Raw genomic sequence first — 20,541 nt, 5'->3', positions numbered from 1 at the left:
CCTCTACAGCATATTCGACTACCCATCTACAAAAACTTATTGTAACAAACTCCTTCCACAGGTAAAAAAACAGAGAAATTATTCATCACTGAAGGTCATAATTAACTCTAGCCTTTATTTACATTTACACAAGAAAATCTGCAATGTTAAATTTATGCCAGAACTGTGGCACAGCAGTCTCTGAGCTACCACCCATTACTTCAATGGGTTTTTTCATAACTGGACATATGTATTTGGACTGAGATGTCTTACTAATTCCTCCATCCAATAGCCCACAAAGTATAAGATTTGAGGATGACTATGGGAATTAACAAGAGTGAATGAGTTGAGCCTTGAACATAAGATTAGCTTTATGGAATAAGATAATGAATTAAATATATCAACATACAGGGCCTCAGGCATCCATACCACCTTGTTAGACTACCAAATAAGAAGCAGACAGGTTTTGTCTTGATGTTTTACAGCACTGTAAATTACCATTGCCTTGCAGTTTAACTGTAGCATTTGTGCAGAGAAGCAAAGTAGAGCATTGTTTACTTGCTTTGCAACAAGCTGCACTTTTTTCTTGCTTGTTAATGTTAGTTTTTCATGGCATGCACCTTCAGGTTTATCCTGTTTTGTCGGCATTAGACACTCGGTTTAGACTGTCGCCATTCTCAGAAATAATTTATGTAGAGTTTGCAAGGAAATTTTGCATGGCAATATGATCAGCTGCTGTACTCTTGACACCACATCTTAACTTATGAACCTGATTGTCTTTTTTTTTTTAAATTTTCAAACAATTACAGAAATATATATATATATACTGTTGTGAATGCTTTCCTTCCTTCATAAACAATGTTTTCCAGTACTGTATATTAGAGTTTTGTGTCTTTCTGAGGACTAGGTAGGGACCCTTTCCTTGTATTCTCCTCAGTCTGTAACCCTTGTTAACATTTTCTTACAGTCTCCCTAATTGTACATGTATGTATGGTGAATTTTCTCAGACAAAACATACAGGCATTATACATCACATATGCATGTTTGAAATTTCCATTTTCAGTACCCTTGGAGCTTGATGATTATTATATTATTCTACTTGATACCTCTAGCATCACTAATATTCCTTTTGAGTGACATTAATATCTAGAATAAAAATGATGTGAGAAAAAAGATCCAAAATAATTTGGTGACACTGAGAAAGGGACAAGATGATCCCAACTTGGGTTGAAGGGAAGAAAATCGACTATGCGAACTAAAGTGATTTTTACACATAACTTGAGTATGTATTCCATGACTCCAAAGCATATTATCAAGACTTTTTTAAATGCTATTAAAAAAAATAAGTTAACCAGTTGCATTTACACAGAATCCATATTACAATTTTGAATCCGTATTACAGTATCTCAATTTTTAAATAATCTTTTAAAATTATTAGATAATTTTGAAATCTGTTTCATTGCTAATTAACTCTTTCTGTAGCTCACATCTTGTTCACTCTCAAATAATCTTACAGTGAATTTGGAAACTATTTGAACCAGTCTGAACTTCCTGTACTCCACCTCTTGTGTGAGCTCTAGTTATCTTCCCTGTAAATTCTAAGCCATGTTATATTTAATTTTAAGCTTACAGGTCTCCCTCACTAGTATAGGATTTGATTTAGAATAGGCTAGTTAGATTTGCCAAACTCCAACCACTTTCCTTTATATTAATTTTTTTATGAATGTGAGTATAAACCAGTTTAGACTAAATATTGAATAGGTATCCCTCAGATGGCACCTCACCAGAAATCCCTCAGATGGCCTCTCATCAGGTATCCCTCAGATGGTCCTCTCATCAAGTATCCCTCAGATGGCCCCTCATCAGGCATCCCTCAGATGACTCCTCACCACCACGATGATTCACACTGAGCACAAACCATCGGATGGATCACAAGAGTTAAAACGGCACAGGAACTACTAAGGATCACATTAGTAGTTTACTGGTCCTATATAATTATACTGTCACTATATAAGTAACTTTCCACAATTAATTCACAAAGTAAAGAGGGAAACTTTGTATTTGAGTCACAACTGCCTCTAGTTCTGAGTCTGTTGGTTCATTTGAATTAAGACTGTAGGCGGTATCTGTTCTTTTACAAAAATGAATAATATAGACTGTATTAAACTGCATGCTCATAGATTACACTGCAGATATATATCTGAATGTATCATATAATAGTAAAAACAAGAGTTAGAAAGCATTCATGGCCAAGCCATGTACTGAACAGGGCATTTGGTGGAAATGCATATTTGTTTAGCAAGTCCCTATAGGTTTGTAGGTAAGACAGAGTAGTATTTATCTTTGATTTGGTGCACTGAGAAAAAGGGAGGGGGATGAAATGTACATGCAAGTGTCATCATAGTGCTCTGTTTAAATAAGTAGCAATAAAAGTTTGCTTAGTGCCTAATTCTAGCTAGAGTCCCTCATTAGTCTTGCACTTGCACAATATTCCATTTTGCCACTACTGATTACACAAAAATTCAAACTATTGTATAGAGAAATATCATGGTTAGTATTTAGTAGAATTTTTTAATACAGGCATGTTTTTTGCAAAACTGTATCAGTAAGTAGCGAGCCCAGGGATGTGGCAACTGCTTAAAAAAAAAGGCGGTGTGATCAAGAATAAAAATTCAGGAGGTTGCTTGATGCAAGGTGTTGCACCTGTCCTCCACTGTCCATACAAGCTATATGACCTCCAGTCTTTGGTTTCTTTTGTAAAGTGATATGTTTAACTTCCATTATATTCTTTGTGGCTTTTATATATTGGTTTGCTTTTTGCATTTCTCTGTCATAGTCTTTTCTCTGCTTAATTACCTTAGCATATTTTGCTTTCTGGGACCCAGTGAAGATCACATGTGATGAGGGGCTCTTGATCGAACAGATATGTCCTATCCTCCCTTTCTTTGAACTGAGTCTGATTGCATTTCATTCCTCTCAGGCACTGTGTGGGTTTAGTGCTCTACTATAAAAGTTAATGTGTGGGTATAGGCATTTGTGCCCTTTAAGAGAGGTGTCTAGATGACAGTGAAGAACTTTTGAAGCAAAGAATTGGATCTCCTCTCTCTCTCCTTGGATCCAATGTGACTGTTGTCTCCCATCCCTATTCAGGCTCTACATAACCTTTTTGGGTTTAGTGCTCCCTTCCTGATACTGATACTGTACTGATCCCACTCCACCATCCCTCCCTCCCTCCCTCAGTGGATATGGCCTGATGTCTCTGAGGTCACTTGATTAAATAAATTGGATCTTCTATGGTTCCTTGGATTACTCCCACTATCACTGGTCAACAGTTTTTGAAAAGTTGTATGCTTCTTAAATGAGATTAGTTAATTCTTATGTATTTTCATGTCCTGAATCCAAATATCACTTTGAAAAATGCTTATTGGCTACAGGTTTAAAGATACGAGGCATGTAATGTTTGATTATTTTATTATAACATACAATGTGTCAGTATGTTTTAAACTTTAATCCATACCTACTCTCTGCCTTTTTGCTTGATGCTTATTTGCCCTGGTACCATTTTTACGTGGATGAAATATCTTGGTGAAACCTTTCACCATGTTTGTCACTAATGGCTCCACAGTTTGTTGGAGAAAAGTTTAAATGCAAGTCCAAAAAGTGGATTTTAAGTGACACGTTACATCCAATGCTCTTGTAAACCTTAATGAGGTTTTCCACCAATTCTTCATAGTTGCCTTCCCTTCTGTTTCCAAGAAATTCCTTGAATGCTTCCCAAGCAGCTTTCTCCTCCCCATGAAGGTCTGATTCAAAGTCACCATCTTTAGGAAGCTCTCAAATCTGAGGACCATTGAAGACTCCCTCTCTTATCTTAGCGTCACTCAGTGAGCGGTATTTTGATGTTAAATACTTGATTCCCTAACTGGATTTGTCCATAGCTTTTACTAAGTTTTTCACGAGCCCCAGATTTATGTGTAGTGGTGGTACCAAATTTTGTTTGGTTCATTGAGAGGTGGATGTTGATCATTTTTTATCCCAGGCTCCAATGATTGACAAGGTGACCAGTCTCTCATGGGTGGCTGTCCCATTTACATAGAAAGCAGCAGTACATGGTGTATCTGCCCTGCAAACCCATCACAAGAGCAACAACATTTAAGTCACCACAGAGCTGCCATTGATGTTCATCATATTTTATGCATTGCAACATATGCTTTATATTCTCATAAGTGATACTGTGAGTGTGGTAAGACACTGCTGCAAGCCTGTTGGAACCTGTTGTGACACGTAGGTGTATATTGAAAAGCAGAGCTAATAAACAATTTTAACCATGATATTCATTATCAGTTAATGGACTTTAATTCTGCAATATGTGTCCTTGCTTTGACACAATATTTTAATTTTTTTAATAGCTTTTTGTTTTTTTTTTTTTTTTGTTTTTTTTTTTTTTTTTTTTTTTTTTTTTTTTTTTTTTTTTTGGTGGTGGTGGGGGAAGAGTGGGTCACCCTACCTTGGTAGGAGATAGCTGGTGTATTAAAAAAATGATAAAATTTGCATAAATACAACTTATTTGCAACCTGACATTGTTGAAAATGGTATAAAATACCGACAAGTTGAAGATTGACATGTGCAACAGTTGGGTATCTTTATTGATGAAATGTTGTACTTGTTCAACTTGTCGATATTTACACTATTTTCAGCATTACTGTCAGACCCTGCAGCACAATAGTATCTTGGTACAGTTGTACCAAGTGTAAGTGAAAAGGTTTGGATTCCAGAGCTACCTGCTCTCTTACTTCTACTAGTAAATCCTTTCCCCTGGAGTGCCTTCGAGATCTTCCACCTCACATTTGACAGTATTTAAGACTCCGTTCTCGTGTTTCAGCCTCGTATCATTCTAGACCTTGGAGATAAACTCTTCTCCAGGCTGAGGGACTGATTACCTCAAAGACCTTTTCTCCAAGGTTGATGGACTGATTACATCATCTTTATTTCACTACAATACCTGCTTCCTCTGTATTTGACTAAAGAAGCATACTTTGTAGGCAAAACATTTCATCAATAAAGATACCCTACTGTTGCACATGTGTCTTAATCTTCAACTTGATAATGGTTCACAATGAACCCAAACAGCCAAAAGAATCCTTTCCAATTTAGAGATTACTTGTGACTTTCAGTTCTCAAAATTATATTTATTATTTTATACAATCCAATGTCTTAATCTATAGTTTATGCCATCATACTTTCTTTACATTCCTTTCACTTCTCGTTTCCTACTCCAAACTAGCAACATGCAAATTTTGAAGCTGCTGGTGTGGGACTCTTGATCCAAAGAACTGGATTTACTCCTCACCTTGGATTGAACTTGGATGTCTCACATTCCCCAGGCACTACAGTATAAAACCCCACACTTTTCCCTTGATTAAAAAAAAAAATGCTACATTTGGGATCCCAAGAAATCCCAAATGCCTCTAGTAAAGTTTGTAACACATCACCCATTCACACTACAACAGGCTGACCCGAACATTCACACCACAGCAGGCTGACCCGAACATTCACACCACAACAGGCTGACCCCAACATTACACACTTTCCGTTGCCTCCACACATTAACTTCATTGACCCTGCTGGCCCGTATATGTTATCACTTCTCATTGTTAGCATGCCTGTCTTTGTGAATAATGACTTATTTACAGTGGAATATTCGTGTCCTCGGGTAACCGGGAAGAGCTCCAGATGTTGCTCTCCCAGTTTTCCCCAGTGTGTGTTGGGTTACAAGAGCCTAAGGTTCATTCAGCAGTTATCCGTCCCGTTTCAGGCTATGTGCTGTTGGATTCTTCTGATCCCTTACCTGACGAAACTTTTAATGAGAATGCACTTCTTGTGCACGTTGGTATACCGTTTCAACAGGTCTTCGTTCATTCTCAGCTGCATTATACCGCACCCTGTATTTACTTGCACAGGGGTTTACAGTTTTCTCTCTGCATCTTTCCCCTTCCCATGCATTCTGTATCTCAGATGTTGCGTTCTTGATCTCTTCTCTGCCACCGCCCATCTTGTTAGGTGATTTTAACACTCGTTATCATCTTTGGGGAGGGTCCCACTGTGACTCTCATGGTGGTCAGTTGGAGACACTTTTCACTTCTTATCCTCTTCATGTTTTAAATACGGGCGCTCCTACCTATTTTGACTCGCTCCCTCAGTCTCTCTCTTGCATTGATCTTTTTATCTGTTCCTCATCACTTGCCCTTGATTACAGTTGGTTTGTTCTCCTGGATTTGCACAACAGTGATCACTTTCCTATGTATTCTTACTTTTCTACGTATTCTCGACCGCCTCGTAGCCCCAGTTGGCAATTTGGACGAGCAAATTGGGACTTACACTCTCATCTTACCACTTTATGTGAGGACCCTTCTTTGTCTTCTATTGGTGAGTTGGTGCACCAGTTTTCAACCTTAGTTTTGACTACAGCATCACGTTCTATTCCTCAAACCTCAGGCAAGCATTCTTAAACATGCATGCCTTGATAGTCTCCTGTGTGTGCCCATACAATGTGTTTGAAACGTGCTTCATGGGGCTGTTATCAACATAATCGGACCACAGAATGTCTTTTAGATTTTAAGCAAGGGCAGTCTTGAAGTTTCCACGGAAATCAGGAATTATCTTATCTGTTTCTCCCAAGGGCTTTACCTCTGTCCCTCATTTCTTGCATCTAAGTCTACCAAGGAGCAATTGCCCTTGGATTTCTCCTCTAATGGAATGAAGCTGTATAACATACCTTTAACTCTTCTAGAGCTAAAGTCTGATATGGTATTTAGAGACTCGCAATTCAAATTCAAAGTTTATTCTCTATAAGGATTACAATGCTGAGTTTACAGAATTTGGTTATTGTGTGGTTTACATGTAGTAAAATAATAATTACAGAGTGTACCACTAGAACACCTAGCATGGCTAGGCATTTCGTGCAGACTTAGATTAAATCTTAAATATTACAAAATTATGAGGTAAGTTGGTATTATGGCTAAGTGACTAAATACTAGTTTGTGAGTTTAGCAATGTGAATGCTTTTGTTTTGGCACTATACATAGTTTCAGTATTGGAGTATCAAAGGCCAACTTATGACTAGTTAAGATTCATTATTTTGAGATTGAGATTGATATTTCTGTTTATGGTCAAATGGGTGAGTGAGTGTAAGTGTTAACCACCAGGTGGTATTCGTGTAATTAGTTGACAGGGTGTATCAGGGAGATAAGATGTTTTCTGATAGTAGTTTTGAAGGTGATGAATGTGTCTGCAGTTTTAGAATTTTCAGGTAGGGTGTTCCAGATTTTAAGGCCTTTGACATACATTGAATTTTTGTAAAGGTTTAGTCGGACACGGGGAATGTCATAGAGAGTTTGTGTCTGATGTTGTGCCTGTGGGTTCTGTCACAACTATCAAGAAAGCGTTTTAGGTCAAGGTTAATATTGGAATTTAAGGTCCTGTAGATGTAGATTGCACAGTAGTAAGTGTGGATGTACTGAACAGGGAGTAAGTTTAGATCTATGAAGAGTGGGGGGGTGTGTTGCCAGGGATGGGATTTAGTGATTATTCTTACTGCGGCTTTTTGTTGGGTTATTATTGGCTTTAGGTGTGTTGCTGCAGTTGAACCCCAAGCACAGATAGCATAGGTGAGGTATGGATATATAAGTGAATGGTATAGTGTGAGAAGGGCAGTTTGCGGCACGTAGTATCTCGCCAATATGGCTTTCGTAAGGGCCGCTCTACTTTGGACCCCTTGCTCCACTTGGATACTTATGTACAAAATGCCTTTGCTAACAAATACTCCATCCTAGCAGTCTTTTTTTTGATCTTGAGAAAGCATATGACACCCCTTGGAGGTATAACATTTTAGCCCAAGCCCACTCCTGAGGCCTCCATGGTAACCTGCCAACTTTCCTTACTGCTTTCTTATCTGACAGACATTTTTGTGTCGTGTTGGCACCTCGTTTTCCTCAGACTTTGTTCAGGCCGAGGGTGTCCCACAGGGTTGTATCCTTAGTACAGTGGACCCCCGGTTAACGATTTTAATCCGTGCAAGAGGGGTAATTGTTATGCGAAATAATCGTTATGTGAATGAATTTTCCCCATAAGAAATAATGGAAATAAAATTAATCCGTGCAAGACACCCAAAAGTATGAAAAAAATTTTTTTTTACCACATGAAATATTAATTTTAATACACACAAACTGAAAAAGGCATGCACACTTACATGACACTTACTTTTATTGAAGATCTGGTGATGATTGATGGGATGGGAGGAGGGGAGAGCATTATCTTCTTACTGTTTAGAAGGGGAATCCCCTTCCATTACGACTTGAGGTAGCAAGTCCTTTTCCGGGGTTACTTCCCTTCTTCTTTTAATGCCACTAGGACCAGCTTGAGAGTCACTGGACCTCTGTCGCACAACAAATCTGTCCATAGAGCTCTGTACCTCCCGTTCCTTTACGATTTGTCTAAAATGGGCCACAACATTGTCATTGAAATAGTCACCAGCACGGCTTGCAACAGCTGTGTCAGGGTGATTTTCATCCATAAAGGTTTGCAGTTCAACCCACTGTGCACACATTTCCTTAATCTTTGAAGTAGGCACAATGGATTCCACAACTGGCATAGGCTTCTCAGGGTTAGCCCCAAACCCTTCAAAATCTTTCTTAATTTCCATACTAATTCTCACCCTTTTTACCACAGGGTTGGCACTAGAAGCTTTCTTGGGGCCCATGGTCACTTATTTTCCAGAAACAGCACCGAAAACACTGTAATAATACGAAATATTCCGAGTGTATGCTTGGATGTTACCGCGGAGGCTGGCTGGTAAACAATGGGACGGGCGGCACATGTGAGGCTGGCTGAGGGCACATTGGACGCGTCTCGGACGAAAATCGGTGAGCGGGTTTTTAATCGGTATGCGCGGCAAAAATTTTGCGATAAAAGTAAGCGGTATGCGGAAAAATCGCTATGTGATGCCATCGTTATGCGGGGGTCCACTGTACTACCCTTTTTCTCTTGGCTATAAATGACCTACCTTCCATTCTTCCATCGCATATTTAATTGTCACTTTATGTGGATGACTTCGCTATAGCTTACGCAGGTGCTGACTGTTGCCTGGTAGCTGCCACCCTTCAGGATGCGATTGAACGGGTTTCCCATTGGGCCACTTCTCATGGATTTAACTTTTCTAGTATGAAAACCAGATATTCCATTATATTTCCATGGCTCGCGTATTCCAGAATGTGATACGGTCAAGTTTCTTGGCCTTCTTTTCGATCACCAGTTGACATGGAAATCTCACATTTCCTCTTTGAAGGCAGCTTGCCATGATTGGCTTAATCTCCTTAAAATTCTTGCGTATCGTTCATGGGGAGCAGATCACTGGACTCTCCTACGTTTGCATTCCACCCTAGTCTTGTCCAAGCTGGATTATGGAGACCAAGTCTATTGTGCAGCATCTCCTAAAACTCATTCTAAGTTAATCTCCTTCATCATCAGGGTCTACGTTTATGCCTTGGTGCCTTTCGTTCATTCCCTGTTGAAAGCCTCTATGCTGAGGTGAATGCTCCTTCCTTAACTGATCGTGGTGATGCTCATTGCCTTCATTACTTTGTCTGCTCTCATGGCCTTCATGTTCCGTCTACATATAGATTGGTCTCAGACGTTAGTAAAAGCCCATTACTTGTTCAACACCCCCGCTTACTCCAACTGTTTTCTCTTCATCTTCTCTCCAGTTGCCTCCCTTGTATGTTCATTTAGTGACTGCCTTTTCCCTTCCCCCTTGGGAGGTTCCAACAGTTCATGTCCGTTCTCCCCTATTGCCGTGCGCCAAGGCTTTCATACCTACGACTGCTTCTCTTTTTCTTGGTCACTTCCAGTCGTGTGCTCATGCCTTTGCTGTGTATACAGATGGTTCTAAATCTTCTGACGGTGTTGAGTTCGTGGCGGTGTTCCCAGACGATGTTGTCCGAGGCCATTTGTTAGACTCGGCTAGTATTTTTACTGCCAAGTTGTGTGCCATCCTCATAGTGCTTCTTATTACATATATGTCTCCTTCAACATTTGTGATCATTTCAGATTCCCTCAGTGCTTTACAAGCCATTAAACAATTTGATTCCCCTTATCCATTAGTCCTTCGTATTCTACTATGGTAGCACCGTGTGGCTAGCAAAAACAAAGACGTTGTTTTCTGTTGCAATCTTATCAGTTTCCTATAGAGGTATTCCGTTCAGAGATTATTTTCCAGTCATCTCTGCCCGTCTTCGCGGCGGTTGGCAACAACGGTGGTTGGGCATGCTTCATAACAAATTGCACCCTATTGAACAGCTTTTAGGTTTGTGGCCATCTTACCACCGTTGCCGTACTCGGGAGACTGTGTGCTCCCATCTCTGCATTGGCCATACTCGCCTTATCCATGGGTATGTCATGGAACGACACCGTGTTCCTCTCAGTGAGGTTTGTCAGGTCCTTATTTCAGTTCCTCACTTTCTTATAAATTGCCTGGTTTACCAGCGAGCTCGCAGCATTTACCTCCAGCGCTGCCACTGACCTACCATTCTTACCATATCATCCCTTCATACACACAGCCCTTTGTCTTACAATCACTTTTTTACTTTTTGTCAGCAACTGCTTTACTATACGAACTTTGACACTTAGCATCCCTTCCACCCCATTTCTCCCTTCACCACTGATCCCCCTCTCCACCTAACTGTTTATAGCCTCAGCACCATTTTCTGCCCCTCAGCACTGCATGACCCTTGTCGGTTTAGGGCTTTCTTTGGTTATAAAATTAATGAATTCAATGACAACTCAGAAATGTTCAAGAAATTTCAAAGTGCTTTATTCACACTGGTATACTACAAACCATTCTGGAAAAATATCCTGACTACTCACTGTAAATGAAGCACTACCACTTTGTGTATGTTAGTGTGTGTGTTTTATATTGTATTTATAGTGTTTTTGTTGTGCTTTTGTTTTTTATATTTATGTTGTCTTTGTAGTATTTTTTGCAGTTTTTGTAATGCTTTTGTTTTTATGGCATTTTTTTGTAGTTTTCGTAGTGTTTTTGTAGTATTTCTGCATTGTTTTTGTAGTATTTTGTAGTGTTCTGCAGTTTTTATTTTGTTTCTGTAGTGTTTTCGTAGTGTTTATGTACTTTTTGTAGTGTTTTACAGTGTTTTTGTAGTTTTTTCGTGTTTTGTAGGGATTTCATATTATTGGCTTCAGCACCACCAAGACTCGACCTCACAACTTTGGAATCCTTTTATAATGCGAGAATGAAGCCTCACTTCAACACTTCTACCTCTGTGCAGCTGTTTACAGATTAATTTTACTTTTTATTTCTAAATCTTTGTAACTTGCTCAGCTATCAAAACTTTGGGGCCCAGTCCCTGGACCCATTATGTACCTCTAATCTTTTGACTACCGCCCACAGGATGGGTGTGGGGTGCATAATAGACTTATTAAACTAAACTTCCTAAATTTAAACACTTCGAAATGTGTGTATACATACGTACATGCATGTATACATACATCCATATAGAGAAGGTATCTTGGAGAGCCATCTCTTATGTTTGGCAGCGTAGTATAGTGAGTGTGTTGGCAGTAGGATCACTGCGGCTGAGTCAGAATCTTTAACCCGGTGTGTCAAGTAGTCGTTCTCATCTTGCATTGGTGGGTCATTGTTGCTCAACTCTGATAACAGGACGTACTTTTCTTGTTTTGGCACATAACTTGATCCCCGAGTGGAACAGTGATTGGATCTTGTTCTTGTGCCAGTGGGTGCTTTTCTTGTCATATTTTCGTAATCTAGTCGACCTAGGTTGATTCCTTTGCTTTTAGTGAGAGCTTGGGAATAAAAGTCACTTGCGTTATTTCCTAATCATTTAACTTCTTTAAGACGGGCTGTGTTTAAAGAAACCTACAAATGCCTTTGCAAACTTTAATATAAATTTGTACAATAGATCACGTAGGTGAGTACACAATCAGTACATTACGCAGATTTAATCTACGTGACTGATTTCTGCTACAGAACTTTATATCAGCCTTCGGAAGCTTTGACTTTTATGGAATTTTACAAGTGAACTGACAAACTAGTGACCATTAGTTAAAAACGCATATCAGGTATTATTTTCTAACAGCTTTATACTTTATAACTAAGACGTCAGTCATTCTCACGTTCATGTGCTTTCTCAGTAATAATTTTCCTAATAATGAATATTTAAGTAAAAAGCCTGAAGGACGTTATTCAGTTTTTAACAGCTATTTAAAATGTTTTAATGTTACCTTCTGCCTCACTTAGCAGTCAATAGGTACCTCGGTGTTAATGAATGTTGTGGGCCGCCTCCAGGGAAAAGATAAAATAACTCATTGAAATAAAGTTATTAACTGTGTATGTTAATGTGAGAAATCACGAAAGCGCTTGGCGTGTAACTATTTTTTCACTATGGTTATTTTATGCGTGTGGACTGATAGCCCAATGGTTGCAGGCTCGTGAATTTTGACTTCCCACGCAATCCACCATACGAACTACAGCCCGGGTGGTCAGGTACTGACTTTACAGTATGTTTTCGGTGATCTTTCTCACAATTACGGTACGTTATCGGTGCAGTGATCTTTCTTAAAAATACGTTATAAAATACGTTATCAGTACAGTGAATTCGACATCTGTTTAGCATAGAAGTACACTTACCATGTATCCAAAAAAGACGAAACTGCAACACCTTAAGTAACTTGTATGACCAAATAACATTATTATATATAAAGTGGCAGAGGAAAATAAATCAGTGACACAGTAAAAGGATGAAAAACCGAGAAAACTAAACGTGATCATGAAATCATAATAAAGAAAAAAAAGGCAAATTACAAAATAGGCTATACCGACCAAAAAGGAGGGAAGTTGACAACGAAAAACAGCACAGTAAAACTGATCGTAAAGTAAAAATTAAGGAGGCAAGTTTTATGTAGAGATGAAGACTTGAGAGGTTGAAGCTATAAGTGACGACTTCAACTTAACACTCAGGTATGTGGGTACATCTGTCTTGTACTGCTGGTGGGGGGGATTGGTGGGAAGAGGGGAAGGGAGAGGAGAAGAGGGAAGAGAGAAGGGACGAAAAGAGTGGGAGAGGAAGAGAATCTTTGATTTCCCTGAATATATTAGTAACAAGTGTATACTTAAGAGAGATTAACATTTGATATACACAGAGCTGTGTATCTCTCAATATGTCAGTCGGACGAATTTCAGTTCCTCCATTATGGAAACGTGAAGAAATTAAAACTAGAGCGGAGCATATAACAAAGTCTAACCACAGAATAGAGAAAACTAAACGTGAAGGACTCGGGAGTGATAATGTTAGAGGATCTCGCCTTCAAGGATCACACCAGTCTCATTATCACTACTACGCTGTATAGCCCTTGTGGCTTAGCGCTTCTTTTTGATTATAATAATAATAATCATTATCACTACTGTGAGAAAAAGTGATACGATGGATAATGAAAACCTTCAAAAAAGGGGTACAGTTTTGGGCCCCGGACACTTATGGTGTTTTCCCTTAGTGTACCAATGGCGCCCCTACTTTTTATTGGCGGCATTTTGCATCGCCTGCCCAGTCTTTTACTTTCGTAGGGAGTGATTTCTGTTTGCAGATTTGGGACCATTCCTTCCAAGATTTTCCAAGTGTAGATTATGATATATCTCTCCCTCCTGCGTTCCAGCGAGTACAAGTCAAGTGCTTCCAAGCGTTCCCAGTAGTTAAGGTGCTTGACAGAACTTATACGTGCAGTAAAGGATCTCTGAATACTCTCTAGATCTGCGATTTCACCTGCTTTGAATGGAGATGTTAATGTACAGCAGTATTCCAGCCTAGAGAGAACAAGTGATTTGAAAAGGATCATCATGGGCTTGGCATCTCTCGTTTTGAAAGTTCTCATTATCCATCCTATCATTTTCTTTGCACGTGCGATCGTGGCACTGTTGTGATCCTTGAAAGTGAGATCCTCAGACATTACTACTCCCAGGTCGCTTACATTAGTTTTCTGCTCTATTGTATGGCCGGAGTCAGTAGTATACTCTGTTCTAGTTATTATCTCCTCCAGTTTTCCATAACGGAGTAGTTGGAATTTGTCCTCATTGAACATCATATTGTTTACCGTTGCCCATTGGAAAACTTTGTTTATATCTTCTTGGAGATTAACCGCGTCCTCAGCAGATGACAGCCTCATGCAGATCCTAGTATCATCCGCAAAGGATGATACGGTGCTGTGGCGTATATCTCTGTTTATGTCTGATATGAGGATAAGGAATAAGATGGGGGCGAGTACTGTGCCTTGTGGAACAGAGCTCTTCACTATGGCAGCCTCCGATTTAACTCTGTTGAATCGGAGGTGAATCTGGGGTGCCAAAAAGTTATGTCAAACGCTTTAATTAATGGGAACATTCGAAATTTCTTAGACATGTACGCCTTCGAATATAGATAAGAAAAAACATCACAATTTACACCTGAAAAATCCTAGAGGGACTAGTCCCATATCTACACACAGGAATCACTACCTACGGAAGGCTCAGCAGATGATCAGTATACTCCCAACGAAAAACAGGGGTGTCCTGAATACAATGAGAGACAACACAATAAGTGTAAAGGGTCCAAGACTATTCAAGAGCCTCCGATCACACATAAGGGAGATTAGTAAAAATGGTTTAGAAAATCAATAAGCTAATAAATGAGACACTTGTGCAACACTTGGGTTGAAGCGTTTTTCTAGCCAGAGGCTTCTTCAGCCCAATATAAAGAACGGTTGAAGATGAGTTTGAGGTAATCAGTCTCTCACCAACACCCACATATAATTATTCACACCCATATAACATCCTCACCAACACCCACAGAACATCATGAATAACCACATAGCATCAATATCCACCTAATATTATCACCAACAGCCACATAACATCACTCGCACCTTTATAACATCTCTCAAACTCTCATAACTTTAACATTTACATATCGCTCACATCCACATAACACCACCAACACCCACATAACAAGATTACTATTATTCACATAACATCAGACATACCCACATAACACTTTCAACCATATAACAACACTCATATTTACATAGTAACTCGCATCCGTATAACATTCATACCCACTTAACATTAATCACACCCACATTACTCACACCCATATGACATCACTCATACACAACATAAGATCATTTACATCCACATAACATGACTCGCACCCACATAACAATATCACTCACAACCAGGTACATGAGGACATAGCTGAAAATTAAAAGCACAGACGAGTCACAGGGATATTAGATCCATCGACCGACTTTTCCTGTTATTCCTTTAGCACGCATTTTGTGCGCTATTACGCCATGGTCACACTTGTCGAAGGCTTTTGCAAAGTCTGTATATATTACATCTGCATTCTTTTTGTCTTCTAGTGCATTTAGGACCTCTGGTTTACCTTTGCTGAGTTTCGAGAGTTTTCGTACTCCCGGTCCTGGGTCAGGCTTGTCTGGTGCTTGCCTCGTCAGCCAGGCTGTTGATCTGTTGACCCACTTAATATTTTCTGCCCCGCAGTGCTGCATGACCCTTGTTGGTTTAGCGCTTTATTTGATTATAATATAATATTGGCCCACAGCAAAGTGGTTAAAGCAGAATCCATACATAGCTTTAAGAATTGGTATCCGAAGTTTCACCGAGCCAGAAGAGATTGAACACAGTAGTGGACTGCAGAGTAAACCCAGCGAGGTAACCCAGAAGTGGCCAGCAGAGTGAATCTAGTAGTGGCCAGCAAAGTGAATCTAGTAGTGGCCAGCAGAGTGAATCTAGTAGTGACCAGCAGAGTGAATCTAGTAGTGACCAGCAGAGTGAATCTAGTAGTGACCAGCAGAGTGAATCTAGTAGTGACCAGTAGAGTGAATCTAGTAGTGACCAGCAGAGTGAATCTAGTAGTGACCAGCAGAGTGAATCTAGTAGTGACCAGCAGAGTGAATCTAGTAGTGACCAGTAGAGTGAATCTAGTAGTGACAGATAAGATAAGATAAGATAAGATTTCGTTCGGATTTTTAACCCCGGAGGGTTAGCCACCCAGGATAACCCAAGAAAGTCAGTGCGTCATCGAGGACTATCTAACTTATTTCCATTGGGGTCCTTAATCTTGTCCCCCAGGATGCGACCCACACCAGTCGACTAACACCCAGGTACCTATTTGCTGCTAGGTGAACAGGACAACAGGTGTAAGGAAACGTGTCAAATGTTTCCACCCGCCGGGAATCGAACCCGGGCCCTCCGTGTGTGAAGCGGGAGCTTTAGCCACCAGACCACCGGACCAGCAGAATGAATCTAGTAGTGACCAGCAGAGTGAATCTAGTAGTGACCAGCAGAGTGAATCTAGTAGTATACTCCAGGTATGCAGTACTGACCAGTAGAATGAGTTCAATAGTATACTACTACAGGTATACAGTATTGACCAGTAGAGTGAATCTAGTAGTATACAGTAGTGGCCAGCAGAGAGGTAGATCCAGAAGATGAAACCTCTACAACCACAGTTAGGCGAGTACAGCTTAAGGTGAGCACCAGTACCCACATATTATCACTTATACTCATACCATCAAACACACCCACATAACACCGTCAACACCCACAAAATATCACTGATATCCACAAAACATGATTTACACCCACCTAATAACATCAGTCACATCCACATAACATCACGCTCATCATACTATCACTCATAACCTATAAACCCACACCTACTTAAAACCACTGAAACAGTTACATCTACGTTGGAACGCAGGAGGGAGAGATATATCATAATCTACACTTGGAAAATTCTGGAAGGAATGCTCCCAAATCTGCACACAGAAATCACTCCCTACGAAAGTAAAAGAATGGGCAGGCGATGCAAAATGCCCCCAATGAAAAGTGTCCGGGACCCAAGACTGTTCAACAGCCTCCCATCAAGCATTAGGGGAATTACCAATAAACCCCTGGCTGCCTTCAAGAGAGCTGGACGGATACCTAAAGCCAGTGCCGGATCAGCCGGGCTGTGGCTCGTACGTTGGACTGCGTGCGGCCAGCAGTAACAGCCTGGTTGATCAGGCCCTGATCCACCGGGAGGCCTGGTCATGGACCGGGCCGCGGGGGCGTTGATCCCCGGAATAACCTCCAGGTACGTAACATCATATACACTTACAACTTGTACCCCCTTAGCATTACATACGCCCCCACATAAAACCACTTACACCCACATAAAGCATGAAAACACCAAGCTTGTTTGTGTATGTATAACACTTGTAAGGCTGATTTCTCAAAGGCAGCTATGTTGTCAACTTTGTCACCTGTTGATCTGACCGCCTTAATAAATCGCCGATCGAGTGTCGGATCACATCCTAAATAATTACTATAGCTAGAGGTGGAGCCACCTATGTAAAAAGAGGGGGATGGGAGAGGAATTGGTAAGAACAAAAGAGGCAAGGCGTCGAAGTGAATGACAGCAGAACAGAGGTGATGGGAATTGAGGTGGCTGCTCTTGTGAGACCTTCCCGTAGCCACTTCTGAAACCAGTGCTAAAGAAATTGGTGATGTGACTGGTTCGCCAAGGAGTGTTTCATGCTCGTGAGTAAGTGTATCTATTTTTTTTTTTTGTCGGTCATATTTGGTATCCACTCTTTAAGAAACGGACAGATCATTTGGAATCATCTCCCGGTACTTGTAATATTTCAGTCGTCATTGGCCTTGTAATAAGAGTTAATAAATAAAGTAATTATATTATGATCCCCATGTTCAGTTCAAGTATTAAGAATTAATTACATTCCTTTGTTATTTTGTATATCAAATTTTTTTTATTAATATTTCCCTTTATTCTCTCTTCATAGCCTGTCTCTCTTAGCTCTAGAACTGGTCTCATCATAAACCTCTGCCCTTCCTCCAATTCCTTGAGATGCTCGCCCATATGCGGGTTTTATACTAGTGCAGCATACTCCAATATAGGCATGATTTATGCCATTATATATATATATATATATATATATATATATATATATATATATATATATATATATATATATATATATATATATATATATATATATATATGATGAGAGAGAGAGAGGGAGAGAGAGCATGCTTGCTAAGGTTCCTGTACGCTGATCTTAAGTAATCTGGCCCCACCTCCTCATTGATCGCTATTAGGCTTTGAGAACTCTGTATGAATACTGCCTCTACGACTTTATTCGCCAGGTCGATCCACTTCCTGATTGCTGAAAGGTTGAAGAAATACTTCGTAACATCCCTGACTCATCTGTGTTCAACGTCCAGCTCCCCTCAAGGGAGGTTCCTTGACGCTGGCGAAGGGCTCATGATCTAGGGAATTGGATCTGTGCTCCAGTTCCCTGAATTGATCCTGAATACCTTCCCCCCCACAGGCTCTATATAACCCTACGGGTTTAGTGCTCCCCGTGATTATAATAATCAACGTCCAGCTGTGCCCTCGCGTTCCTGTTTTCCTGTACCTATCCGCCCTATCAATTCCTCTCAGTATTTTGTACGTTATCACATCACCACTCCCCCCCCCCAGTCCTTCTTTCCTTCACTGTTATCAGGCTGCGCTTCCTTAACCTCTCCTCTTAGGACATATCCCTTAGTTCCGGACTAGTCTCGTTGCAAACCTCTGCACTTTCTCCAATTTCCTGATATGCTTGGCCAGGTGTGGGTTCCGTACAGGTGCTGCGTACTCCAGTATGGGCCTGACGTAACTGTATAAAATGTGGTATGTGCGAGTGTGTGTGGGGAAGGGATGAAAAAATAGATCCTTCCGGCAACCAAAGGAGAATCCCACCATTGATATATAGTTCCGACAGACTTGCTGGGACCCGCCAGTTCCTTGTGGGTGTGTGTGTTAACAAACATCCTTTTGTTGTATTTCTCAGAAGGTGGTAAAGCTCACCTTCCGTACCATCCCTCCCTTGTTTAGACGTCTCTCTTCCTTCTTTACCTTTATTCATCCACCTCTCCCTCTTCACTGTCCTTATCACTCCCTACCTTCCTCTTTTTTTCCCTCATCTGCTACTCAGTTTAATCTCCCTCTTTCCCATCGGTTTCCCTTATTACCAAGAAAAACTTGTTAGTTTTTCCCAATCCTTTAGTTTCGAACATTTCTTCCATCATCATTTCTTCATACCTCCTTCATTTCTCATATTCCTCTACCATTGATCCTCCCACCACCCTCTTCAGGCCATTCACAATTTTTCTTCCTTTGTAAAATTCTCCCATCTTCATATTTTTTCCAACGAACCTTTGTTCACACTCTAACCACCACACTTTTCCCTCAAACTAGCCACCACCCGTTTTTCCCACAAATTACAGCTCTTTAGACCCCCTACACCAATACCGCACTTTACACCACACCAACCACCCACCATTACTCGAACCCGTCATGTCACCCCCGCACTCTGACAGCTACATCCGCCTTCCCCTCACTAACCACCGCCATAACCCCCACCTTCCCCCACTCTAACCACTACCGACACCACCTAGCTTCACACAAACAGCCCTGCCTCTCCAACACAAGAGAGTCCCAGAGGAGTGTGGATAGCTGGTGCGGGAATGCCTTCATTGTTGTCTCGTGGCGCCCTACGTGACGCTGGCCTTGAGGTTAACATACAGAGAGAAAGAGAGAGAGAGAGAGAGAGAGAGAGAGAGAGAGAGAGGGAGAGAAATTGTCAGAATTGATAGTAAACAATGTAGTTAAAAAAAGCACACGCCTGGTTAAAGTTCCTCTTTAGATAGGCACACGGTATAAAAGCTATGTCTAGCTTTTATACAATATTATATGAATTATTCTTGATCTTCATGGTACTGTACCCTAAAAAAAAAAAGAAAAAAAAAACTAAGACTACAAATTGCCTGGAATAAAATCGTGAGATTCATCCTGGACTTGGGGTCCAAGACAACATGTAGACCAGGATGAATTACATGAACTAGATATTCTGAATGTTGCAGATAGGGTACGGCAGCTGAAGCTCAACCATGTTTATGAAATTGCTCAGAATATCTCGCTGCAAATTTTATCAAGGTTAGGAATTAGATCTTTATGGTACTAGAGGTAAATACAGGATTAAGATGTAAGGCATGTTTCCTTACACCTGCTGTTCCTGTTCACCTAGCTGACTGTTGTGGGTCGCATCTTGGGGAACAAGATTAACTTAAGGTGCCCGAAATGCTCTGCATAACCAGGAACTTTCTGTGAAGTTAGTTACTGTATGACTCTTGTAGGTTTAGTGCTTCTTTTTTATTATAATATAAAGTCAATAGGTTAACATTTTTATTATGCACACCATACCCATCCTGTGAGCGGTAGTGCAAGGATTACAGAAGTACATAATAGGTCCAGGGACTGGGTCGCAAATGAACTCTTCCAGTGTTTATATCTGGTCACAATAGTAATTCTGTAGTGTTTACGGTAGGTAGTCTGACCTCAAACACCTTTCATTACGGAGCAATAAGAAAATGGACCTAAT

General features: G+C 40.4%; 1 protein-coding gene across 10 annotated transcripts in view; it reads left to right on the top strand.

Annotated features, from left to right (window-relative positions):
• The first annotated feature begins 11,623 nt into the window (after positions 1-11,623).
• The window catches only part of LOC128687382 (ras-related and estrogen-regulated growth inhibitor), a 34,405-nt gene continuing 25,487 nt past the window's right edge, over positions 11,624-20,541 (top strand). The window contains exons 1-2 of one of the 10 annotated variants that reach the window (XM_053774834.2): positions 11,644-11,783; positions 12,681-13,027. The gene's annotated coding sequence lies outside the window, so the exon portion shown is untranslated. Of the gene's footprint in view, positions 12,130-12,307; positions 13,028-17,429; positions 17,643-20,541 lie in introns of all 10 variants that reach the window. The other 9 variants (XM_053774832.2, XM_053774836.2, XM_053774831.2 and 6 more) reach the window with 9 other exon arrangements.

This window comes from Cherax quadricarinatus, chromosome 40 (assembly GCF_038502225.1).
Source record: "Cherax quadricarinatus isolate ZL_2023a chromosome 40, ASM3850222v1, whole genome shotgun sequence".
In the NCBI taxonomy this organism is placed as follows: Eukaryota; Metazoa; Arthropoda; class Malacostraca; order Decapoda; family Parastacidae; genus Cherax; species Cherax quadricarinatus.
Note: the sequence above shows the minus strand (reverse complement) of the source record. Positions and strands in the feature narration are given on the sequence as shown.